The following is a 26,905-nucleotide window of genomic DNA, read 5'->3' on the forward strand; positions in this document are numbered from 1 at the left end:
ACCTATTCATCCTAGCGCTAACTCACCCAGGCCCTCTGGAGCCACTTCACCTCCCCAGCCCCTGTTCATTCATTCATTAATGTATTAATCTTTATTCGGTTAAAAAAAAACGTAAAAGATACATAATAAAACAGTTCATAAAATTTTAGGTAAGCACTGTTACCAGTAATTATTCCAAAATTCATCCCTTAGCAGTCATAGTGAGTAGAATGTTATCTTTGTAGTTCAAATAACCAATTTCTCAATTTATTAAATAAAATACAAAGGCCAGGCTGACTAATCAATATGCTAAAACAATAACATTCTAAAGCTGAGCCTACTATTCGACACTCTAAAATTATTGTTTAATTTACTGTCATAAAAAGAAATATGAATTCTAGGCGAGAATTGATAAAGTGCAAGTGCTAGAAAGTGCATATAGATTCTTGAAACAGCACATAAGAAGTACGACATTTAAAATTTTACATTTCACGCCTTTTTCCTTTCGCCATAAATTGGTGGCAAATAAATATCTACTAACACTAAAAACTATTTTCTGTGAGGTATCTGTCTTTAAAATCCTAGTCACTTCTAAATGAGACCTGATACCCAAGCTCCAACTAATAGGTTTGATCCCTTTTTGCCTTGCAATAGCGTATACTGGACAAAAAAATTGTAGATGGGGATCATGTTCTACTGCGTTTGGGTGGCATAAGGGGCAGAAGAGATCACGATCATCACCATTCCCTCGTGCCCATTTTGCTGTGTTTAAATTAACTTGCAAAATGCCATAGCGGAACTTCATATACAGAGATTTTTCCAATTGTGGTTGGACTTCATCCAGATATTGCTCGAAAAATGGGAATGGTTTTACTAACAGGAACTGCGATGTCAATCTGCCAATGTTTGGACTTTGGGAGATACTGTGTTGCATGAATGCCCAGAATGTAGCTTTCAGGGTCTTATTTTAGGACAATGTCAGTGAGATGGGCGCATCCCAGTAATGATTTAACCCTAGTTTGCAGAACCATGTGCACACATGTTTGACCCACTGGAGGCTAACACTCTGATCAAGCCTTAGGATCTCTTTTTAACCTTTCTTTGTAATTTTTTAGTTCTTCGGTGGTCCACAAACGGACCCAGAATAGCAACGGTCTCAGTATAGCCTGATGGTCTATGCACCTTATGTTCAGATCTAGGGTAATAGGGTTCGTTGGTGTGCGTACAGGAAGATGTAAAAACATTGTAGAAAACGTATTTTGATCCCCCACAAACGTATTCCTGCTAGCATTCCCCCACAGTTCTGCACCATAAAGGGTTGCAGATTGTGCCCTATATTTATAAACATCAAGTGCTGGGGACACAGCCTTGGTTACGCTATTCTGATGTTTTTTAAGTACTGGCAAGAAGATTTGAAGCAGAGTAGCTTAACTTTTTGGCAAATGTAGGTAACAGATCAGTTTAGTATCTAGTGTGATACCTAGGTAATTAAAGTTGGGGACATATTCTAACTTCTGTTTTTGGACTGTGATATTTTTCTTAAAAGATTTATGTAGTTTTAATGCAATGTGTTTTGTTTTACTAGAGTTGATTTCAAGACCCTTTAACTCGCAATATTCGCTAAATGAATCTAATAGGTGTTGAAGACCTTTCGGGGATTGTGATGATAAAATAGTATCATCAGCAAAAATAAGAGCCGGTACTAACACCCCTCCTAACTTCAGTGAATATGTGCACCCTAAAAGATGATTTGCAGTGTCATTTACGTATAATGCGAAGAGGGTGGGTGCTAGCACACAGCCCTCCCTTACTCTCCTCCTTATAGGGATTGCCTCAGTAAGTTCTCCCATGGATCCCCATATATCTTTAGCATAGTTCTCTTCATGCAATCTGACTATCTGTATAAGAAGATCCTCGAGCACACCTTGATTTTTGCGGGAACTCTAAAACAGATATCTGGGAATAAGATCAAAGGCGGCCTTCAAATCCATAAAAGCTATATACAAGTGCCTTTCTTTAGAGTAGTATATTTCCATTATTTGCAGAGAAGTCTGAACACCTGATCAATTGTGCTAGTTCTTGCTGTGAACCCAGCCTGATACCACAATAAAATGTTATTGCCCTCTATCCAATCATTAAGTTTTAATCAAATCTGTTTAATAAGATCTTTTGAAGGGTGTCGATTAGGCTTATTTGCCTGTAGTTGGCCGGATATCGTCAATTTCCTTTTTTTAAAATTGGGATTAGTTCAGCCCCTTTCCATGACTCTATTAATGGTGCTCCTGCCACCACGGCATTACAGAGAAGTTTTATATAAGGTCCCCATACTGCTTTATTGTGTCTCAGCAGGTTGCCAGGTATTGTATCGGGGCCCAGGGCTTTCCCAGGCTTAACTGAATTGATAGCTGCCAAGGTTTCTTCCATAATAAAATTCGGGACATGAATTTATCTACTTTGAACGATTGCTACGGAGTTTGTTGTGTTTCTTGATTGATTGCTTATAGGTTCCATTGTGCCCTCTGAGTACAGTTTTGAGAAACGGCTATACCATGTACCTGGGTCCAATAAGAGATCCATGCTGGTTCTTCCTGTTGTTTTGCCCTTCACTAATAGTCTCCGGAAACCAGGGTGGTCCTTAGTCTTGGCTGTGATGATCAGGTCCGCCCAGGCGTAATCATCCTTGTTTCTTTTTTTTATTTATGTTAGTAATTTTTTGTCCTTAGCCTTTTTATCACTTAATACCTCAATATCGTTGGATTTCACTGCCACTAGCAACTCACTCTTTGATTTGTGACACACGCTATTGTACCAGTGATTAACTGAGTGGTAGATAGCTGCACCCTCTGCCTCATTTTCTTTGGGGAGTTTTCTCAGGATCAATTTCAGTTTGTCTATCATATTGTGATGAATCTGCACTATATGGATCTCTAGAGGGGGGTAATTTGATATAAGGGGATATAACATCAGAGAAAGCATTCTAGATCCTTGTCATAGCTTTACCATTACCTACAATCGATGGCCATTTCAGAGCTCTACAGTTATTACTGATCATTAGTTTAATTGGAGTTATAATGCTAACATTATTTCTCTCATTCCTGATTTCAAAGGGGGATCCTGCTATTGTTAGGCACAGTGGGTTGTGATTGCTGTCATCTTTAATTTCAACTTTTAAATCAAATATATTAGACCAGGAATTAGTAGACGCCATGATATAATCAATTCTACTCTTAGTAGATCCCCTATTAAAGGTATATGTACTTGGTCTATCTGAGGGCAACCTACCATTGCAAGCCCTAAGTCCCTGCCCTGAAACTAGTTGATAAGTTGTGCCACTGCAACTGTACAGAGCACAGATGGGCCGGCCTCCAGGGAAGGGACGTTAATTGCCATATCTTCCTCTTAAAAGATGGTATCCAACACCACTACCTGTTCGAATTTGCAATTAAAATCTCCGCCTACAATTACTAATGCCCTGGAGCTTTGTCACTGGAGATTCTTTACTAGCTGGGCATGGTCTATTATAAATGTTTACTAAGTAGATTTAATCTTTATTTGGTGATTTCACCTTTATCCCCAATATATCCTTTGATGGAAAATCCAGCTGAGATGTTCTGACATTTAGGGTGATTTTTACCCATAATACCAGCCCATCTGACAGTCTACCCAACATTGAGGGAACGGCGCTATCACTAAATGTTTTATAGCCAAGCTTGTACAGAGGTTCCAATGCCCAGGTTTCTTGCAGCAGGCAGAAGTCACTTTGGTTCAAGTACTCCTGCTATTTGCAGTCTATTAGTTTACATTTCAGCCCAGCTATATTCCATGATATTAGGCGCTTTTCTAATAGCTGTGTTTCATCATTCCAGATATGGTAGCTACATGTAACAGTATCTACCCTATATCTCTTCTGTCTGCATGGTTGGCATGTTGTTTGATGGTGAGGTCAATTGAAATAGAGATGTCTTTAAGCGGATTTAGATTTAGAGGCCCCACCCTTCGATCAAATGTGGCGGATAACTTTGACTGTCAATCAACTACCTCCAAGTTTTTTTGTGAAGGATATGATGTTGATCTAGGATTAGCAAGATGGTTCCCTCCTATTATTCCGCAGAGATTATGGGGGATATTCTCAAGAATGTGTGATAATTACCGCAAATTGAGTTTAACGCAACTCTTCATATCGCAGTCTATCGCAGGAAAATAACACTGTGTTAACTAAGTATTCAAAACACGGCGGTACCTTGCGAAAGGCGCACGATAAGGAGTCAAATGTCCACGATGAAGTCAACGCGATGCCGCAAAAATGCAAAACACAAACGCAAAAAAAGTTGCGATTGCCCAATCGCGATGCAAAAATCTGCGAAAACCAGCAACAGGCCTTCAATTTACATACGTCAGGTGGGAAAAATCACCTTAAAAGAAGAAAAACAGCAGAGAAACAAATGCCAAACAACAGAGAATCACAATAGATGTTGCAGGAGTAAGTACGGAGGACAACCAGAACCCCACAAGCCCCCCTGAGGACCAGCCAGGGACCTTGGGGTCAGGGAAGGGCAAGGAGAAGGAGAGTAGGAAGAAGCGGTTCAGTCCGCAGGAAAACAGAATCCTGATAACGGAGGTGGTAGAACACCATCAACAACTGTTCGTCACCTCCACTGTGTTACTGGCAACAAAAAACGGACTACAGCAGTCCCTTGTGGACAAGGTGAATGCAGTCAGGGTGTTGAAGAGGACAATGGAAGAGGTCAAGAGGTGCTGGAATAAGGTAAAGCACAAAACCAAGCTGAAACTTACCAACAACCGGAAGGCAGCATTGCAGACGGGAGGTGGGAGTCCTGCTCCACTGGAGGACCTGGACGAGATGGAGGAAATGGTGTCCACAGTCAATTCAAATAAATGCATTAAAGTTTTGGAATTCCAATGAGGTCCACTTAGAAATTACACACCAATTAATGCATAAAGTGCAATAAAACCATGTGGTAAAACAGCGGAAACAAGACTATACAAAATGTCAACATGTAACAGTTTCAAGGGATAAAAATTTGGGATTTAGCAGCCAGCAATGAGGAAACAGGGCATATCCAGAGTTGTGCAAATAACAATTAGAAAGCAACCGAGACAACGTAAAGCACTTTCAAGAAGCAAAGTTTGGAATCAGCAACAAACAGTGAGAGAACAGAGCATTTCCTGAACTGTGCACATAACAAATAAAAACAGCCTAATCATGTGCAAGTTTACAATTTGGGATAAAAAATTTAATAAGCAACAGCCTATAAAATAAGGACCAAATAGTGCAAAATACATTCGTAATCAAGAGAGGATAAAATGACTAGAAAGAAGATCAGCTGTTCAGAAATTAAATCCCACCTGGAAAATATACAGTTAAAATATGTACATAAATTCCTTAAAGAAATTAAATAATTTTGCACACACAGCTTTATTTTTGGGATTAAAAAGAAAGTTGCGAGCTGAGGCTACGCCCTAACACCATTTTGTAAAAACATCAGCCTAAGCCAATGACGACGATGAAAGGCCAGTGCCAGACAAACAAACAAAACATGATTCAAGTTGTGGATACTCAGTCAACAAAAATTGCAATTTTTTCCATTTTTTGAATTCTGGGACCAATATGCTGTTAGATCATTTTGAGGTAGGAGATTAAATCTAAATAGGGAAAACCAGCATCTTGTTCCATGATCTAGATTCCAGGTTAAATATTTCTGAGGCAGTTTCGGGGAAGTAGTCCTTGCTATTATCTTTAATCTCTCCTTGGTATTAAATAGCACAATATCTCTCCCACTTGAATTTTTTACGAAGGATTTAAATTCTGATAGTGGGAGGGAAATCACAGATTCTTCCTGAAAACAGAAAATGTTTAAAGCCAAAGAGAAATCTCGACCTAAAGAGTATTACCCCCCCCCCCATACCACCGAAAATTTCATTACACATGAAACCTCTTAGGGAATAGAATTCACTATTTTTTAACTGGTATCCCCAACGTAAAAATACCTTGAATATAGGTGCTTATTAGTCCAAATTCCAATCTAATAGCAGCTGAAGGAACTAGCGTATTAAAATTACACAATTTACGTAAAATCTGGCCTTCTATCTTCTCTAAAAAACTCCACTCCTTTACAGGGATTGATTCAATAGCATATAATAAGGTTGATGGAATTTTTGATTTCAGCGCCATCAGTAGATGTAAAAATGCCTTCTTCCCATTGTGCTATAAAACATGCGCAGACCATTAGCGTGAGACATAGCTTTACTGGTGCTGTGTTCGATATGGGATTTATTCTTCGTATTGCTCGCAATTATTTTCCCTAAATATACATATGAATCAACCACCTCCAATTTTTCAAGACCAATGTGCCAATTAAATTTACATAATTTTCTGCTTCTGTCACTTTTCAAGATTAGAATTTTACTTTTGGAAACATTGATCTTTAAAAAATGAAGTGCCGTATAATCCTGCAATGATGATAACTTTTTATTTAGCCCTATAGGAGTAAGATCCATCACAACTATATCGTATGCATAATGTGAAAGGCCAATTACTTATCTTTGGAGCATTGCCCTCTCGCTGAGAGAGACAGTCGGGTAGATCTGCTAAATATAATAAAAATAATAGGGGGGCTAATAAACAACCTTGTTTCAAGCCATTTTCTATTGGAATTACAGATGTTAATCCTTGGTTTCCTCCCATTAAAACCAGACACCAGGTTTGAGAATGTAATGCAATGATTAAGGACAACAGGGGAGCAGGCAATCCCATATTTTGTAGTTTCCTCCAAAGTAGCGGCCGATCTACCTTATCAAAGGCCGTAGAAAAATCTATGAAGGCCATGTAAACATTTTATCTGCGAGATAGCGTATATATCTCCTCTATTCATTTCAACATGGTGATATTATCCAATGTCGAATGATTTTTTCTAAAACCTGCTTGTTCTATAGGGAGGACCTTATTCTCCGTGACTCATTTCTTGAGATGATCCAGAATACTTTGTGCATATATGTTTCCCACTGCATCTAGTAAAGCTATTTGCCTATATTTGCCTAGATAAGATCTAAGGCCCTTTTCATGTAACGGGACTAAAATACTACCAGACCACGATGGCAATATCTTCCCCTGAGAATAGCAAAAGTTAAACAGAGGGACTAAGCTGTGGGTTCCCCAGGGCTACTCCCTGAGCCCCACGCTGTTTGACATCTATATGAGAACCTTGCAGAGATTGTCGAACCATTTGGCATTAAAATCATCACATATGCTGATGACACGCAGCTCGTGGTGGCATTCAACCACCCCGAGAGGGGATCTAGCACCCTACGCCCGTGCCTAGAGGAAGTTGCCAAGTGGATGGAACTCTTGCGCCTTAAGTTGAACGGGGATAAGACCGAGTATATGCTCCTGGGCAACTCACCCTCATTCGATCCAGCTTTGCTTTGACCTAACTGCCTCGGTCCTGCACCAGAACCGAAATCCCAGATCAAGAGCCTTGGTGTGTGGCTTGATCTCTCGCTCAGCTTTAGTCAGCAGGCAGTCAAAATCTCAGCCACATGCTACGGCCTCCTGAGGATGCTTCGCAAGATCCTTCCCCTTCTCCCTTTTCAGGCGAGAAGGATCATGGTTCGGGCCCTGATCCTCTCTCACCTGGACTATGGGGATTGCCTCTACTTGGGAGCCCCACAAGCCACCATCCATAAGCTCCAGGTCATTCGGAACTGTGCTGCTCGCATGATATCGGCAATGCCAAAGTGTCAGCCGGGGCTTACAGTCCCACTCCTGGAATGGCTGTGGGACTCCCGCGCTGTGGGGCCCGGCTGGTTATATTAAGTGCCTCCAGGCGTGGGATAATGGTGGCCGCGCTACAGTGTCAGTTCCCCTCCTGGAATGATTACGGGCTCCTGCGCTTTGGGGCCCGGCCGGTGATTTTAAGTGCCACTAGGCATGGGATGATGGTGGCAGTGGCTGCAGTGTCAGCCGAGACTTGCAGTCCTCCTCCGAGAATGATTACAAGCTCCCGTGCTGCAGAGACCCGCCGGTGAATTTAAGAGCCTCCAGGCGCAGGATGATGATGGCAGGACCTGCAGTGTCAGCCGCGACTTGCAGTCCCCTCCTGGAATGATTAAGGGCTCCCATGCTGTGGGGCCCAGCAAGTGATTTTCAGGGCCTCCAGGCACGGGATCATGGCGGCACCTGCCGCAGTGTCAGCCAGTAATTGCAGTGCCCCTCCTGGAATGATTACAGGCTACCGCATTGTGGGGCCCGGCCGGTGATTTTAAGCACCTCAGCGGGCGCAGTGTCAGCCGGGACTTGCAATCCTCCTCCTGGAATGATTATGAGCTCCCGCGCTGTGGGGTCCGGCCGGTGTTTTTAAGCACCTCCAGGTGTAGGATGATGGCAGCAGCAGCCGCAGTGTCAGCTGGGACATGCAGTCCCCCTCCTGTAATGATTACGGGCTCCCCAGCCCCTGTCATCCAGAGTCAGAATATGCAATACACAACTGGCAGGCACAAAGACACAGAGCACACAGAAATGCCCACTTCTAAAAGTGGCATTTCTAAAATACTGATAATAAATCTGCAAACACCATTACTCAGCACTTACAGCCACTATTCCAAGCATACCAAACTTGATCACGCCACCCCTCTCATATCAGGAATTACCACTGGAATATGTATCACGGATTCCCCAATGCATTCCTATGAGAGGGCAGCCTCACAGCAGTGAGAAACCAAATAGGCTGTTTGTCACTACCAGGACATGCCACACAGTTAAGGCACATGTCCTATCTTTTACCTACAGCGCCCTTAGGGCTAGGTAGGGCAAGGGGAGTAACAGATGTGTCAACCTCTTTATATGCCACGTCACAGCAGCAGTAAACTGTGCGTTTAGGCCCTGCCATGACAGAGGCCTGAGACAGTTTTGAAAGGCTACTTTGGTGGGTAGCGCAAGCAGCACTGCAAGCCCCCCAGCAGCATTTAATTTTATGTCCCTGGGTATATTGGTTACCACTTTACAAGGACTGATAGGTAAATTAAATACAAAAAATGCTAAACCCCGGCACTCTTGAATAATATCGGTACAATCGATAAATACAATTACTCTAGCAAGAAAAGCACCTTTTGACAATGAGAAGAGACTTTCCAAGTAAGGATTTACGTAAATCAGATAGAATTGAATGATTGTCATAAATTATTACATCAAAAAGCACAAAAAGAATATTTTAGACAGTCTTAGTATTTGCCACAAGTTTTACAATTCCTTCTGGTATAGTTGAGGTGTCAGTTCTTTGACTTGGTGACACAGAAACAGCCAACGCGCGTTTCGTCACAATCGTGACTTCCTCAAGGCTGTAAGAAGTAAAACATGAAATACAGCAGTTGGTACACAAATTCAAATACACTTCATATTTCCTAATTATGACGTGAATTAGGAAAGAGAAAACAGAAAAAGGGAAAGGAAACAGTGCAAGTAAACTAAAATCTTACACCAGAAAAACTCAAAAAAGACCACAGAAAAAACAGTTTTTCTGGTGTAAGATTTTAGTTTACTTGCACTGTTTCCTTTCCCTTTTTCTCTTTTCTCTTTCCTAATTCACGACATAATTAGGAAATATGAAGTGTATTGAGGAAGTCACGGTTGTGACGAAACGCGCGTTGGCTGTTTCTGTGTCACCAAGTATGATACTTCGCCTACCAGTACGCACATCTATGATTCCAATATACTAAGACATTAATATTAGGAGACTAGAACATCATGCCTTATTAAGACCTTTGTTATTCTGGGCACACTTATGGGTCGCACAAGAACTTATATGTTATAAAGAGGGTTTAATTGTAATACTGAGCCTCGACCATGCCTTGGAATTGACATGTGCATACCGGGTTTTATAAATTAGGTTTAAGCTGTTTCTGGGATGCTCCCAATTTGTTAACAATCCATTCAAAGAAGGTCCTGAAATACTCATACTGGGAGTACCTAATAAAAAGGTTCATTATTGCCCTAAAGTAGGAAGGCTGACAGCACAGCTTTTATGTGTCAAACCACTCCCTGCTCTTGAATCATACCTGGACGAAGTGCAACCACAACTAGCAAAATCATTGTACATGAAGTTCTGTTTCAACGTTCTTCAGATTAAGTTAAATACGTCTAAATGGGTATGTGGTACTACTGATGCAGGGGAAGTTCATTGCACACCATGGATGTAAAATGCTGCAGGAAATGTTTCTCATATGCTATTTTTCTCTCTCCAGCTTATGCTACCTCGAGGAAACAATGGATGAAACCTATCCGTCCTAATATGGAGACTAGAAAATATCTGGAAGCATTAAGAATCTTAGAAATAGATATGTCTCAGCCTATAGTTTTTAGTCTTAGTAGATATCTTTTTGCTGTAAACCTAGTAGGTAAGGGAAAGAGTTTGAAATTTTGATAGATACATGATCAATTTTATTACAAGTTTTATTTTTATAATGTCTTAAATGTATATATGATAAATTAGAAATGTATTTTGACGCTAGTCATTGTATTATGCTGTATAGCATGATTGTTGGTTGTATGCTTTTTATGGTTTTCAACCAAAAGCTAATTTACTATTGGTACGAAATCCAAAATTATCTCTGTTTATCCCCACTCACTTCAATTGAGCCTTCGCCCCAGCACAATCAGTAGTCCTGGCTGACTCCTTGAAGGAAGGAGGCTGTATTGTGATATGCAACATTTTCGGGTGAGAGGCCGATTAGCTCTTTTGAAGATAGATGATCGGACCTGGGGTGACTCTGGCAGGACCTAGTGATGGGGAATATGTGCATATAAAGCAGAAAGTTGCACTACAAGGCAACTTATGGGTAGTAGAGATGCCCAGCTAATCTATATCGCATTTATATGGAGATATCAGCTTTCTGCTGGAGGCCTTGTGGTTAAATTGGTGATTTCAGACATAAAAGGTGTAATTGTTCATACGAGGCCCTACTGGGAAGCAATCCTAGCAGCCATGAAGACTACAATGGGTTAGTGGTGTGAGGCCTGTTCTGTTGGGCATATGCTCTCTGATCCTAAAGCATCAATTACTATTAGTATGGAATTGGCTGGGGAAACTAAGGTAAAATAGGGGTTTAACTGGTAAAGCAGAGCCCTGCCCTCTTTGCCCTAGTGTCACCCAAACTTGTGGAATGTCATAGCTTCGGAGAGGCTGAATAGGGCAATCTCAGATCTCTTCAGTGAATTTAATACATTGCACAAGGCTGCTGAATGTGGTGTGCCCTTCTTGGCTATGCTCGGCATACAAATGATGGACAGAACGCTGAATAAGGAGGATTGAGAAAAGCAAGGACCCCCTGAACACTGGTGTCAATGAACTCCTAGGGCAGGGATAATACTGTGTGAACAAAACCCTAGGCAATCAACCAAAATGGGCAAACAAGTAATATAAATTGACAACGAAAAATTATACATGGAAAATTAAAATGTAAGTAATCATGATTTTAATGAACACAGTTAAAAATCATACAGGTAACTGGCTAACCACTACCACATGATGCTAAAATAAGAAAAAAAGGCGTACAATTCATACATTTATAACTTAATCATGTAAATAACATTTCTATGAAACAATATCATTGGTATCAAAGAGGAAAACAACACTATGGTGAGTGAGACTCGACGCGCGTTTCGGCGTGGACAACGCCTTCTTCAGGAGACACACAGTGATATCTGAAATATATATATATCAAAGAAATTTCCTATTACAATTTATTCTTACATAATAAAACAGAACATAAATCGAAATTATAAAAAAAACGATTTTTTATAGAAAAAGTACATCCATTTTATTTAAAAAAGAGAAACATTTTCGCTGTCAATTTATTTCATTTTTTATCTTGTTACCATGGCATAACTGATGTAGCTATAATCGAAAAGTGATTGTGCAGTACTCAGAACCAAACCAGATAACAAATAAGCAAACAAGGACATCATGATACTTGTCACAGAAACATCATTTGTTACAGTATAGGGATATATTAGAGAATTCTTTGATAATCATGTCATTTCATTAGAGCATTTTATTTCTATATAGGCATTTGATCATTTTAATCATATTCATTAGATTAGACTCACTGTTTGTGACGTGTTACAGGACTTGTAAACAGGAAACAGGTGGTGATATCCTATAATTTCAAACACACAATGACCGCAGCAGATAAAATCCTACAATATACAAAATTCCCATATTCAGTCTGCAGTCCTATCAGTGCAACCTTTCAGATATTGAGACAGTATGGATTACCTAAACAATAAGTGCCGCATAAGTACACAATTATAGTGCATGTAGAAGGATGCAAGTCAACCATATGGATGAGGTATTTATCTGAAAAGTTCGCAAGGTTATTGAACCTAACCTGCATTATATATAGTTCAATACTCGAAAAACTGTCTAGTAACACGGCCAAAATCAAATCCATCCTGATTTCGTAGTCGGTATTATGGACCTGTACTACCATATAAGTAACCCGGAAACGACTGGTATAACGATAAACACCCACATACCTGATATAAAATAAAAGCAGAGGAACGGCAATGCTTCTCAAAGGCAAATCATGGAGGTGATAGTATCCACAGATAGATATTTTATTGGTATTCCTGCAGGGATATTAAATATACAAATAGTTCAGGACCAAATGAGTCTGATAGAAACCTTTGTTAAAACCGGAAATGCCTTGACATAAGAGGGAATACCTTTAAGGGTGAAGCCGAGTCCTCTGTACGATAGCTTGCTAATGTAACGCGATGCTTTATATTAATCATGCACCGATCCTTTAGATAACCTCCTCCAGATAGTTAAACTAAAAATATGGAATAAAAAAGAGAGGGGGAGGCCGTAAGGCATGTATTCTTGTTGAATAAATGAGGCAGATATAAAATAACCGTAATGCACACGTTTTTAAATAGGGCGGGACAGTACCCATTCCAGTGGACGCTTACCTATAAAATCCGTAGTAAAAGCAGGATAATGCTGTATAAATCATACATTTACCCCCAGTCAAGAGATCTGGGTTAAATCCGCCGTTCTTTTGCTCACCATGCCACCCCAGTTTAGATCCAGCCATATGCAAATCAGTCTTGACCCTGTGCCTCATGGAAACAGTCCAGACCGAACTGCCAAGCCAGGTCCTCCCTGGACTGGAAACAAGCATCCTGGGTCCGGTTTCTGGGTATTACCCTTCATCAGCAGGCCCAGATATTTGTACTGGGATGAAGTATGACATTTTTCTGCATTATGTCCATCAATTGTTTGGGGCATGAAATGTGTTGTCCTATTAATTTCTACCGGGAAGAGCATTAAACCATACCAATATCATCTAGGTATGTCACTGATGTTGACAGATTGTGGCTTTACCATAACATGTGGAAGATGGAGAAAGCTGGAAGAAATCTGTTTAGGGAGGATGTAGGGGGAATATTTTTGGAGATTGGCATTGGTACCTATGAGACACACGAAGTGCATGTCTGCCAGCGGCAGAACACAGGCCACTGCAGTTCCTCCATTGCAGGTGTGCCCCCAACTCTTTAGGGATCCCGAGCCATTCGGCGGAGGGAGGGGCTCAAATTCAGCACAAATCTAATGAATATCTATGAGATATGACAGAAATTCCGTCAGGCAAAAGCTGCATTACTCTTTTTACAGAAAGCTAGCGATATGCATACTCTATGTTGTATTACTAGTTTTTTAAAAGTGGCAGTAAGGTTGAGGAATACAAGGGATTAGCAAACATTTGAACAGGAATATTACCTCCCCATATGAAATGTATCCTTTACTTGTTTTGGTCTTTCTTTTTTAATGTCAAAAAGTTCAGAAATGTAATTTAATGAATTTTTTAATGAATTTTTTAATTGTATAAATTGTACTTTTATGATGGTTTTTTACTGTCGAAATAAAGATTTACTGAACTGAACTGACTCAGGGGCACGTCATCACTTTCTGCTTTGGGCCTCATCATATTGCTTCCAGGCTATCTACAGGTTTGCCAAGACCTGATCACATCACACCAATTCTCATCTGCCAGACTGGCTTGTCAGAGAGGCAAGGAGTATATTCATACTCGTTTATATTGCATTTGAGGCACTCCATCCTGGAACTCTCAACTATCTTTCATAGAAAACTTCGGAGTTCGTAAATCCCTCCTCCTGCTTTAGTCTACGGGAGACAAAAGCAATAAAGTAATCCTCTTCCGGAAGTGCAACCACGATTTTCCATGAAAGGGTAGCGCATTATCCTTGCCCTGCTCTACCCTGTACGCAAACTCTAAAGCAAGCCCTGTGCCCTCAATGCTAGACTACGCATGTCAGTATCTGTGCAGAATTAACAGTGAAAAACTTGAAACGCACTAAGAACAGTGGTTAAATCACGCTCCTGAAATCGGTTTCCATTTATAAATAACTGTCCACAGTATTCTATTTAAAATACTAATGGCTTTTCTTGGAACCCGAACCTGTTGGTATCATTAGCGCGCGGTCTGAGCACTTTCCTTCTAATGCTTCCTTTGAAAAGGATCGTCCCTGAGTGCATGTACTCTGCTGTCCTCCATATTAAGTAAGCTGTACGTGAACTGCACTCCCCTAGAAACATTCATGTCGGCGTGCTAATGAAGCCGTTTCGGTACTTGGCCTCGGGTTCCCTTTGCCTTTTGGGAAAGGTTGGTGCCCAAAGCCCAAGGTATATGGGATTATATGATTAGCATAAATTGCCTGAGCACAACCACATGTAAAACTTGCACAATATACTGGCGAATAGTGCAGCCAGTAGGACTTATTGAGTATATATAGAAGTTAGCCTGTCTTACCCCATGGTTGAGAACCCGTTTTGGAGGATCATCTTGCCCACTGCAGAAAGACTGCCATTTTTTAAAGAAAAACTGATGCCAAACTCCTTCACACTCTGTCCTCAAGCGAACCATTTACCTGATTTTGATTTGTTATTTAACAGAAATGTACTTCAGTAACAAAGTGTAGTCATGTTGTTAAACATCCTGCTGTGTATGTGTAAAAATGGTTTGCATGCCTGGACCCTTAAGTCCGTGTTTGTTTTCATTTTCTTTACTTCTGAACCTCTTCAATCTCTCACTTGGGTTTCATGACTGTTCCCGTTGTAGATTACTTACTTGCCTTTAATATGTTTCCCACTGGATGAACTATAGAAAATGAATCCAGGTGACATACGTTAAGCTAAGTGCCACAAATAGTAAATGTATTGAGGTCAAATTAAATTGAATCTTACCTGAGCACTGGTCTTCCAGAGTTTACAACACGGAGGAAGGTCTGCGAAATGTGGTTTGGTGATGTCTTAGTTCATAGGGACAGGATTGCCACTGCCCTGGTAACACACCAGACAGCTATGGCTGTCATATGGTAGTCGGTCAGTCACAGGTCAAGCATCAGTCAGCCATAGCTCAAGCATCACTGTCAAGCCCTCACCATAGATAATTGCACCCTGCTGTCTACCACTGAACATTAACTGTAATTACAAAGATCCACCTGTGACTGGGCAAATACCCCAAAACCCCAGTAAGTTGACCTGAATGGCAAGTGGATGTAAAATCTCTGAGTTTTGCATGAAAAATGGCCCAAGGGCCCCTGTTCCCTACAATCTGAGGGCCTGATTCACAAATGTAATTTACACTTTGGAGTAAGTTTACTGCTTTTGCTTACACAAAATGTGTAGCATTTTTATTTGAAATAAATATAAATATGTCAATTCATTTAATTTAATTTATTTTATTTATGGTTTTTGTAAAGCGCGACACTCGTCCCATGGGACATCACGGCGCTGTAAATCAAAAGGAAACTGCTGAGGACTGAATTGGGGAGTTAGTTCTTGGGGAAAAGGTGAGTTTTTAATTTTTGGCGGAATTGAAGGTAATTTGTGGTGTGTCTGAGGTCTACGGGTAACTCATTCCATCTTTTGGCAGCCAGGTATGAGAAGGCGCGACCGCCAGTCCGTGCCTTGTAGATACGCTTAGATTTAGCCAGCGCCAGGTGGTTTGATCTTAGGTTTCTGTTGGGGATGTAGAACTCAATTTTCTCTTGGAGAATGATGGGGCCCGTTTTATGAAGAGCTCTGTGTGCATGACAGAGTAGTTTGAAGGTGGCCCTCTGACGCATTGGTAGCCAGTGAAGTCTTTTGAGGCATGCGGATGCCGAGTCTCGCCTACCTTTGTTACATACCAATTTGGCTGCCTGGTTCTGGAGGACCTGTAGGCGGGAGAACAGTTGTTCGTTCATCCCTTCGAACAGGGCATTGCCATAATCCAGGCGGCTGACTAAGAGGGCTTGAGTGACAGTACGTCGGCAGTCCAAGGGTATCCAGGAATTTTTTTTTGCCAGGAGTTTAAGTATTGCGAATCCTTTGCCCCAAAGTGAACGGATGTGGTCCTTCATGGACACGACATCGTCCATAATGATGCCAAGATTCCTGGCATGCTGTTTTGGGGTGGGAGCTGATCCCAGTGAGGGTGGCCACCATGTGGCGTTCCATGTGAGTTTAGCTCCTCCGAACAGAAGTATCTCTGATTTGCCGGCATTTAGCTTTAAGCAATGGTTGCGCATCCAGTCTGCCATTTCGGAGAGACAGCCGTGTAGCTTTTCTTTTGCTGTCTCTGAGCCCTCATTCATTTTCACCATCAGCTGTGTGTCGTCGGCATAGGAACATATGCCGATGCCCCACTTTCTCCCAATGTCCGCCAGAGATGAAACGTAGACATTGAAGAGAGTGGGGCTCAGCGAGGCCCCTTGTGGGACTCCACAGCTGATGGGGTAGGGTTTTGAATGGAATTGGCCCATGTGAACTGCTTGGCTGCGATTGCTGAGAAATGATTTAATCCAGCCTAGAGCTGTAGCTTGCACTCCTTTGCTTAGGAGGATGTTTAAAAGGCGGTCGTGTGACACCGTGTCAAACGCCGCTGACAGGTCGAGCAGTATCAGAGCCACAGATCCTCCTTGATCTGTGATGCATCTCACACTGTCCGATACTGCCAGCAGCGTTGCCTCGGTGCTATTGTTGGCTCTAAAGCCGGTCTGGGTGGGGTCCAGGAGTGAGTTGTCCTCCAGATATCGGGACAATTGTGTGTTAACCAGTTTCTCCAAAGCCTTGGAGAGGTAGGGGAGCTGGGAGATGGGCCTGTAATTCTCTGGATTGGTGATATCGGATCCAGCTTTTTTCAGAAGGGGAGTCACGGATGCGTGTTTCCAAGTTTCAGGAAAAGACGCAGTGGTGAGTGATTGGTTAAAAAGTTTGGTAATGAAGGGGCAGAGCGTTGGTGCGATTGTGGAAAACACAAAGTGGGGGCATGGGTCCGCAGGAGAACCTGATTTAATTGTTTGTAGTACAGATAGTACCTCGGTTTCGGAGACCGGTTGAAAACTTGTTAGACATGGAAAATTTCCTGTGTTTTGTTGGAGATTGCTATTGTCTGATGCTAATGAGCTCTCGTCAGGGTTATCGTGCGAATTTGAGGAGTGTGGGGGGGTGAAGGAGGAGTAAATTTTATTAATTTTGTCCATGAAGAAGGTGCTAATGCGTTCGCAAGCCTCAGTTGACGGGGAAAGGATTTTACATTAATATTAAACATAACCATGTTTTTAATAAATATTTTTGAGTTAGATAGTTTTTAAAAAAAATTCCCTATACTTTACCATGCAGAGATCTCTGCTCCGACGGATCATCCCTAAAATAAATAATATGGACAATTCGAATAAATGCATTTAACTAAAAAAATAACTGTTACAAATATTTTATATTAAATATTGATGTAAATTAATTTAATATATTTATTTAAATGTAGAACAAAATCAAAAAAATATATGCCACAGCACAATTAACTTAATTTTGAAATAAGCATTTCATAAATTAAAATATATTAAATGAAACTACAATTATTATTATGAAGTATGAACTAAACTAGATCTTTTCATCGAAAGAAAAAAATATTATGCATTAATAACTATTGAAACTGATGTATAACAATATTTAAAAACAATGTAGTTATATTTTAATCTAAATCATTTTTACATTAATGTTTATATTCGAAATGAATTAATAGATTTTCAAATGAAATATTAAATATGTAGTATTGTTAAACATTAAATTATATTTATATATATTTTAACTTTTTTAAATAATTTAATTTCATTTAATTTAACATTTTTTCTACGAGGTTTTATTTTAATCCCATATAATTTTTTTCAATCAAATGTTAAGGATTTGTATACGGTGGACTTCTGTCTAGAGTGACACAGTGGATGAAAAATTGCGGGCTGAAATTATCAGTCAAACTATTTGCAAAGGTTCCTCCCCTCCCCTTTTTGATCAGTGTATCAGTACAGCCCAAATGCTTAGATGGAAATGTTTAAATAAAATAAACTTTTTCTCCAATATTACACCTGCCTTGAGGAAGCATAAACTTTTTGAAAGTAACCCCCTTTTTAACCCTTGGTACTGGTTTGCGTCTCATTTGGGAACACTGCACTAGCAAAAAAGCTTAATAAATCTGGGCTCTAGGTTACAATTTAAATTGACTTTCTCTTCCTTCTCTCTCTTTCTTTCTCTCACCCTCTGCACCCTTCTAGCATGGAGCACGGAATTCTGTAAAAACTCTGCCATCCGCAAACTGGATTTTTTACTTGTGTGTGGCTTGTCAATGTTAAGATGGCAAGTGAGAAAATCGAGCACTAGAATGCCACCGAGTGAGATTTCTCTACCCAGGTGGTCGCAGCAGGTTGCCATAATTTGAGTTAAAACAACTGCGGTTCGAGTAGAAAAAACACTTGAGCAACAGAAAGAAGCAGCAACCTCTGGCATGCCATACAGTGCCATTTGCTCTGATTATACTGTGCAGGACAAGCTCCTGGTGGCAAATATAAGCGTGAGCAGTGCAACGTGCTGCCCAATTTCACCACTTGCGGAACTGCGCCGAATCTCACTGAGTTTTTATGTAACTCCGTAGAATTCTGAGGAGTGAAACTTTGCGAGTTCCTCCCACCCCTACTTATTTGTCACATTTAATATATTTGTAAGTCCCTAGTAAATGGTACTATAATTACCCAAGACCTATAAGTTAAATGCTAATGGTAATGGTGGACAGCAGCACTTTATTTTGCAGCCCACTGAAGTAGCACTGTAACAAATATGTCAGACCTGCCACTAAGTCCTGAAGGTTGGTGCTTTTTTAACCCCTTCCGCGCTCATCATGAGTTGTGCCGCTCGCACGGTATTTTAAAAAACGCAGCACGCATGGGGAAAACCGCTAGTGCGCATGCGGTTAAACTGCTATGTTGAACTGGCAAAATAAACCTTTCACCAGGACTAGTCTTTCCATTTAATACTTGTAAATCGCCCATAGTGTAGATCCTATAAAGAACACAGGACAGGGCGCAGTGCATTTAAAAAGTTGGAAATGTGTTTTAAAGTAGGGGTGGGTAGTAAACTCCGCTCCGCTGGCAAAATTGACAGAGTTTTGCCACTCTGCGTTCCGATTGGAGTGTGGAGTTCAGCAAAAACTCTGCCTACCACTACATAGTGGAATTTACCAGCACCCACCGCTCTGCTTCAGTCCTGCCTGTAGCAGATGCCGACCTGTCTGTTATTATCCTACTAGTTCAACCCTCTGAATGGGAAGGGTGCCTCGCAAAGGACTGTCATCTCACAGTGTTCGCTACCTGCAGGAGGTCTGTGTGCAGTGTATCCACTGAAGCTCAGCTTCCCCTTATCTCTTTTTAACATGAAGGTTGTGTGTACATCCTCGTCTTTCTATGAAATTTGTAATATTGCCTGTAGCCTGAGAGAGCTTATGGTGGACAATATTCAACTTGTCATGGATCTGGTGATATCTAACTGGTGCTTGTGCAGAGCTGCTAGCCCGTCAGAAAAGAGCATATTCAGTGTTTCAGGGCGCTTGCTTGTAACTCCTACGAGTGATTAATTTTCCTCACTCAGCCTTGTTTTGTTGTTCGCTCGTTTTTTAACAATTGTGAGTGTGTAATTTGGAAACATTGTGTTTTTAAATCTGCTGATTTTTTGCACTAATAGAGCTGTGTTGAAGCTTCGGGGAAAGACTTTGGGGCACAAGTTAGCAGTCTAGTCTTTGATGCTATCTCACGTCATTCCAGCCTCGATAAATTGATCCATGATGCGACCGCGCAGCGGACACACGCATCTCGCGCCATAAGCGCGCCTAAGGCAAGCCCGTCTGCGCCCATCTGCGCCCAGATGGGGCCAGGGGAAGGAACCTATGCCGGTTTGAGAGGGGTAAAATCACCTTGAACGCTGCACAACTTTATGCCCTGAGGAAAGAGGTAGCTAGTAAGTATGCCAATGTTATGCTGCCAGATATTAGCTCACAATGTACTAACTGTAAAGTCCGCTTTCAAAATTCCACCCTCACTTTATCGGACGCTTCAAATGTAATAAACAGTACAATGGCTGCTACTTAACTGCCGCTCGCTTCCTAAACATTCTACTGAAATCTATCTACTCCTCGAAGAGAGGAATCCTGACGCTTTATTTTTAACTGAAACGTGGTTAAGTAATGACACTGATTTTCAGGTTGTTCAATACCCCCCCCAAACTATGCTATGCAAAGGCTTGACTGCAATACAGGGCGCGGGGGCAGCCTGGCCATAATCCATAAGGATAACTTTGTTTGCAGAATGAATGCAAATCCTGTCCCTGATTGTGAAAGTCTTTCTTTTGTGATTGATTTAGCTCCCTATTATACCTTCTCAGGTATTTTCGTATATCGCCCTACAGGCCCCCTTGGGCTTTTTAAGAAGGACTTACCTGAGATGGCAGCAAATTTACTCAGCGCCTCCTCTAACTTTACAATTCTGGGCAACTTTAACCTGCATTTTGATGACGATTCTTCAGTCTCTACAGAAGAATTGGTCGATGAATTGGCAATGTTCCAATTCATATTAAAAGTGAACAGTACTACTCATACCAAAGGCCATCTGTTGGACCCCATTTTTTCCAATATAAACCATCTCTTGGTAGAGGACGCTGTAACTATTGCATGGTCAGACCACTTTCTGGTTCCTTTTAACTGGTAGCAACCTGACGCTAACATACGAACTGTTAGAGCTACTAAAATTGCTTGTAAATGGTCGAAACTCCCACTAGACACCTTTCTCAGCAATCTGAAGGCTACAGTTCCCCATCTTATTCAAACCCTATTGCTGCCAATGATAATTTTAATAATTGGATCGATCTTGCACTTAATTCTGTTCTCCCCAAAAAAGAAATTTCTGAAAAGGTGGGGGCAAAAAAACAACCTTGGTATTCCCCCAAACTACGTCAGCTTAAACAGACATGTAAAAAGCACGAGAGAATCTGGAGGTAGGACTTTCAGTTGCTAGTAGAGTTAAGTACCGAGCAGCTATTAAAATCTCTAAAAATGAAATTAAAAATACTCAAGCTCTTTATTATCAAGGAAAGATTCTATCGGCAAATTCCTCAAGATATTTAAAATTGCCAACACTCTTCTCACACCTCCTACCTCCCTTAGTGGCACCGATCATGTGCAATCGCGCTGCAATGAAATCGCCGATTTCTTTGCAGAAAAGATACAAATCATTTATAATTCTTTCCCTCCTATTCCTCTCTCACAAATGTTCGCACCAAGTGATGGAATTAATCCTTCTACTACCATCTTGCTGGAGGAATTCCATACTCTTGGTCACAAGACGCTGCAAAGATTGCTTAAAGAACTCAAATTGGGTTCTCCATTAGATGCTGACCCCCCCACAGTCCTCCATAAAATTTCGGAAGTAGTGTCACCAGTCATGCTTGACTGTATAAATACATCAATTCAAACTGGGATTGTGCCTCTGCAATGGAAACATGCTAGAGTCAAATCGCTTCTAAAAAAACCAAACCTTGATCCAGACAATTGGGGAAACTATCTTCCAATTTCCTTGTTGCCAGGAGTAAGTAAACAAGCAAAAAAACACATCAATTAAATTTTTTCTGCTTTTTTGAAAAATATCAATCATCTGCATATTACGCAGATGGGCTTTAGACCCCAATAAGGCACAGAAACAGCCATTTATGTTGATTGTCTAATCTTGAAGCAATAATGTCCATTGAAAAAAGACCCCAATGGTCATTCAAGGTCTGAAATACCTCTGATCGAGCTTCCAGAGACTGGAATCTCTGAAGTTGTGGGATTGGAAGTCTGCTACCAGGTTCTCTTGATCGGGAAAATACTCTGCCATGACAGACACCTGATGGTCCTAGCAGTACTGCCAAAAGGTGGCAGCCAAGTCTGAGAGGGCTTTGGATCTCATGCCCCCTAAATGATTGATATATCAGACAGCTGAGATATTGTCCATCATTAAGAGGACCGACTAGATGATGAAAGAACCTGCCAGGAGTTCTGAGTAGGACAATGTTCAAGAGGAACTTGAGAGAAAAAGGAAGACTTAAAAGTAACAAGCTTTTGAACAGCATGCTCTACATCAGGACCCACAATAACCCCCACATGCATCAACCTATTTAGGAAGTGCAAACGGTTCGAATCGGTAAATTCGGCCGTTTGCACTTCCTAAGTACGTTTTTGGGATGCATCAAACAGAGTGTAAAAATTCGCTATTTTTTGCATTTCTTAAAAATGCAAATGCAATTAAGGAATCGCATTTGTGCGATTCCTTAAATGCAATACATCATTTTTTTTTAAATTGCGAATTTTGAAATTGGAAGTGCAAATTAACACGAGGTTGACCCTCGTGTTAATTTGCGAAAATTTTAAAAAAAGCAAAAAAATGCATTTTTTAAACTTGCATGTTACAGACACACATGTCCTTAGGACAAGTGTGTGTGAAACATGCACTTGAAAATACATTTCAGGGGTGCAGGGGGGGGGGTCCTTTGGACCCCCCTCTGCACCCTTGCAATGCATCAACAAACTGCGAGTGCAAAAAAAAAAAATGCAAAACGGCATTGATTCCTATGGGCCTCTAGGCCCATAGGAATCAATGTAATGCCATTCCTTAATTGCGATTCGCAATTAAGGAATCGCAATTTCCGAAAATTAAGAAATCCTAAAAACTTTTAGGATTTCTTGATGCATAGGATTTTGCATTTCCTAAATAGCGATTCCTTAATTTTCGCTATTTAAGAAATGCAAAATCCTAGATTGATGCATGTGGGGGTTCGTCCCTTATCAAATTGATCCTGTATCTCAAACAAACCCTGAGGAGGTAAATCCAAATCCATATCTCCCCATGCTTTGATAAGAGTATTACACATAACATCAAAGACATACCTGTGCGTAGGCGCATTCCGTTGAAGAAAAGTGTCTAAAATATCACGCACACTATACTGTAGATCACTCATGATCCAATTACGAGCGAGAGAATCTAACTTAATCCGCTCTTCCGAACCTGGAATCTGACTACGAGATTGCCTTCGAGATGAAGCAGGAGAAAAAGAAAGAGGCCCAAGAAAAGGTGACAAGAGACCAGAAACAGTGTTAACTAATCGTTGTCGGGCTGTAGGGGAATCTGACACTAAAACAGGGGACAACGTATTCTGTAAAACAGGAGAAGAACTAGTAGCAAAAGCAACTGAAGATGAAGGAGACTGAAGCACAGATGATTGAGGTACAGAAGTCGGTGGCAAAGGAGGCGGAAGTGGAATCACTGGAAGAGGCAAATGTGCGGGAACCTGAATAACTGGATTAGCAGCAGGTGGTAATGGGGGTGCATTAGCACCTAATACATAAGGCGGAGGTAGTGTAAGTAAATGGGACATGAAAGGATCTTCTTCAGGACCCTTACTCTTTGAGGAAGTAGGCAACACGGGAGAACATCTATCGATTGCCATACGATGCTGTCTTTCTGAAACTTCGATCATCTGATCAGTCTTGTCATTTTTAAACTGTTGGGCAGCGTGTTAAATTGTCATATTCTGCTCCTTCTTATCTTTCTTCATTTGCTTAATTTCTTTCTGTTTGGCTTCCTTACGCCAAAGGCGGAAAGAGTCAAACATTGCCGGCCGGGCTTTTCTCTTAAACAAAATCGCTTCCAAATTATTTAATATATCAGGCTCAAAGGTACCATTTTGTGGCCACTGTAAGACACCATCTTTCTTTGTGTATCGGATCCATGTTTCATTAAAAATAATAGGACCGAGACCATGTTTCGAATAGAGCATAAGTGGGAGTTCTAACCGGAGGAATCGGACAAGAATCCTCTAGCCGGGAATCTCTAGAACAACCAAAGCAACAGAATTTCCTAAACTTACTAAATCCAGGCATTTCGTAACAAACTGGATTTTTCAAACATCAAGAGGTTTTAAGACAATATAGTCACAGCACAAACGTACTTACCCCTCGGCTTCGATTAGTAAACTGATCGAATAACAAAAACCAAAACAAAGAGTGGGCGCCACCCACGAATACTTAACTAGATGTTTTGTCATGCCAACAGATGTCCGTCTAACGTCTCGCGATACCAATCATCACCAGAGGGCCAAGGCAGGGCGACAGTCAGGGCAGCAGTTGTCAGCAGCCGTCAGAAAGGAGTAGCCGCGCTTCAAAATACTTTCGGTCCACTTCGACATACAGGGGTCGCTCACGTGGTTCGCGAATCCTCCAGAATTTTCTTGCGAAGCTCCTCACGACCCTCGGGCTGAACCACCACCACTGAAGTCGCCCACACGTTGGGCGCCAATTGGAGAACCGGGCCTTGTAGCCAAGCGGCACAGGGCACGCCTAAAATCTCCGGGTTCACCTGTCTTGTCAAACAGAGACACGAGACACTCTGTTGGGCGTAGAAAACCAGATGTATTAGCTGCAGCTAAGCACAGTGGTCCTAGAAGTTACAAAAAGTAGATTCTCAGGAGACTGCCACTTAATTCCGTGGCGCACAATCTATTATAGTACACAGATTTACAATGCCCACTCCCAAACATACAAAACTGACGAATAGGAAAAGTTCGAAAACAAGCTATCAAATATCCAAAACACACCCTCCCCTCAAGTTAATCAACACTAGTGCCCGTAATTCAATTTGCAGGTGGTAGAACATGTTTGAATGCTTCAAAGGATAGTTTATGTAACGAGAGAATACCCGAAGAGAATAGTGAAGGCCAGTCAAAGTCAGGAAGAATACTGAGAGCCAAACAGTCAGTCGAGACAGGGATCAATCAGCCTAGAAATGGATTAGTGGACTCGGCCAGACCCTGACATCAATTTCGTAAACAAGGGCAGAGGGTTTACTTGACACGAAGAACACGAGGACAGCTTAAAATACAAAAACACCGTGTCCGCCGTGCTGCCTGAGTGAGGCAACACAAAATGGCGGCTAGACACAAAATGGCAGCTAGATACGAAGCAGAGTCAAAAACTACGTAACCTCATTAGGTTCAAACAGGAATGGCATGGTGAGGAAAAAAACTATGGATTTAGGCCCAGATCTATGTACTTGGGTGAATGTATGACATTGTTCTGCATTCTGTCCATCAATTGTTGTTTTTCAAATTGTTACAAAGTAAGCACATGTGAATGCCATTATACAGCACACACAACACATGCAAAATGTGGCCCTTGCCATGTAGAGTGTCTGATGTGGTCAAGGATAGTGCCAGAAATTGGAATCACAACTTAACATAGCTGATATCAAAGACCTTGTTTGCATATATTTACCAGATTAAGCCTGTATGTTGTATTTCACTTCACTACACAGCAGCTGAAACTTGATAGTAAGTGTCCAACTGTTGAGAGTGCATATAACAGGATCAATCTGGATCCAGATTTTAAGTGTTGAGATATCCATCCAGACTGTGTACAATATTCACCTATAAAATTGTAGTATCATGTTATTGTTTGGAATGACGCGTGTGTATGCACGCGCGTCATCCACAAACAATATGCGTGCTTGATTGTTATTTGAATGTGTGAGTGTCGCGTGTTGTGGTTCGCGTGCTGTGTGTATGTAGATCTGGTGTCTCGTGTGTATGTTGTTGTTTGAGTGGAAGCGGTTTGTATTTAGGGGGAAGACTGATGGTTTACCGGTATTCAATGTTGTACGCTCCTGGAGTTCACATGTAAAATAAAGCTCTACTTACTTTACCGACGGATTCTGCTCTTCCTTCTCAGGATATATCTATTTACATTTTTGCAACAAAAATTACATTGGATTGTAAGTATTTTTAAATGTCAGATACCTCACATTGCACTAATGCTGAAGGTGAGAGTAAGTAAATACTGAAGAGTATACTGACCAAAATTGAGAAAGATGTTATTGTGTAAATAATTTATGGACATTACAGTGGCAGTGCATCTACCTCTGGCTCCAAGCAATATATTATTGGTTAGTGAGATCGAAGAAGTACAAAGTCAGCACTTGCTTAATGTTGTCTCGACCATTATCATAAATTGTACACCAACTACATCATTGTTTGTCTTCATTTTCAGTGGACCAGGCTAGCCAAGGAATATTGAGACAGGACCAGGGGCAGAGCAGGACATGCTTGGCTTGTCAACAGGCACGTCCTCTGAATTGCGCCAGTGAAGCGGAGGAGGAGGGAGACCAAACAACATACAGGGGTAGTGTGCCCACCCGGACCGACCAAACACTAGCTACATCAGCAGCCTGGGTGGAGGCTGAGGAGAGTGAAGGAGGGACATGGAGGGGGAGAACACCAGCCTAAGTTCAATGAACACGGAGTACGCACCTGTCGGTCAGCGATTGTTCAAATCGTATGTTCAATGAATCCACAATTGACATGTAGAACAGTCAAATTCATCACCCATTTCGAGAAAAAACGAGGCCCTTGGGAAATATCCCGATCTTGAAACAAGAACTCCTTTCATTGTGGCAGAGCCATGGCCCTCAACAAGCATATCGTTAAGCTAGATTGACATCTGATTT

General features: G+C 41.2%; 1 long non-coding RNA gene across 1 annotated transcript in view; it reads left to right on the forward strand.

The window, feature by feature from the left end:
• Positions 1–26,651, forward strand: part of LOC144767275 (uncharacterized) — a 108,060-nt gene extending 81,409 nt beyond the window's left edge. Inside the window, exon 3 of the long non-coding RNA XR_013598130.1 lies at positions 26,449–26,651. This is a non-coding gene — a long non-coding RNA (uncharacterized LOC144767275). The remainder of the gene's footprint in view (positions 1–26,448) is intronic.
• The last annotated feature ends 254 nt before the right edge of the window (positions 26,652–26,905 follow it).

This window comes from Lissotriton helveticus, chromosome 7 (genome assembly GCF_964261635.1).
Source record: "Lissotriton helveticus chromosome 7, aLisHel1.1, whole genome shotgun sequence".
Taxonomy (NCBI): Eukaryota; Metazoa; Chordata; class Amphibia; order Caudata; family Salamandridae; genus Lissotriton; species Lissotriton helveticus.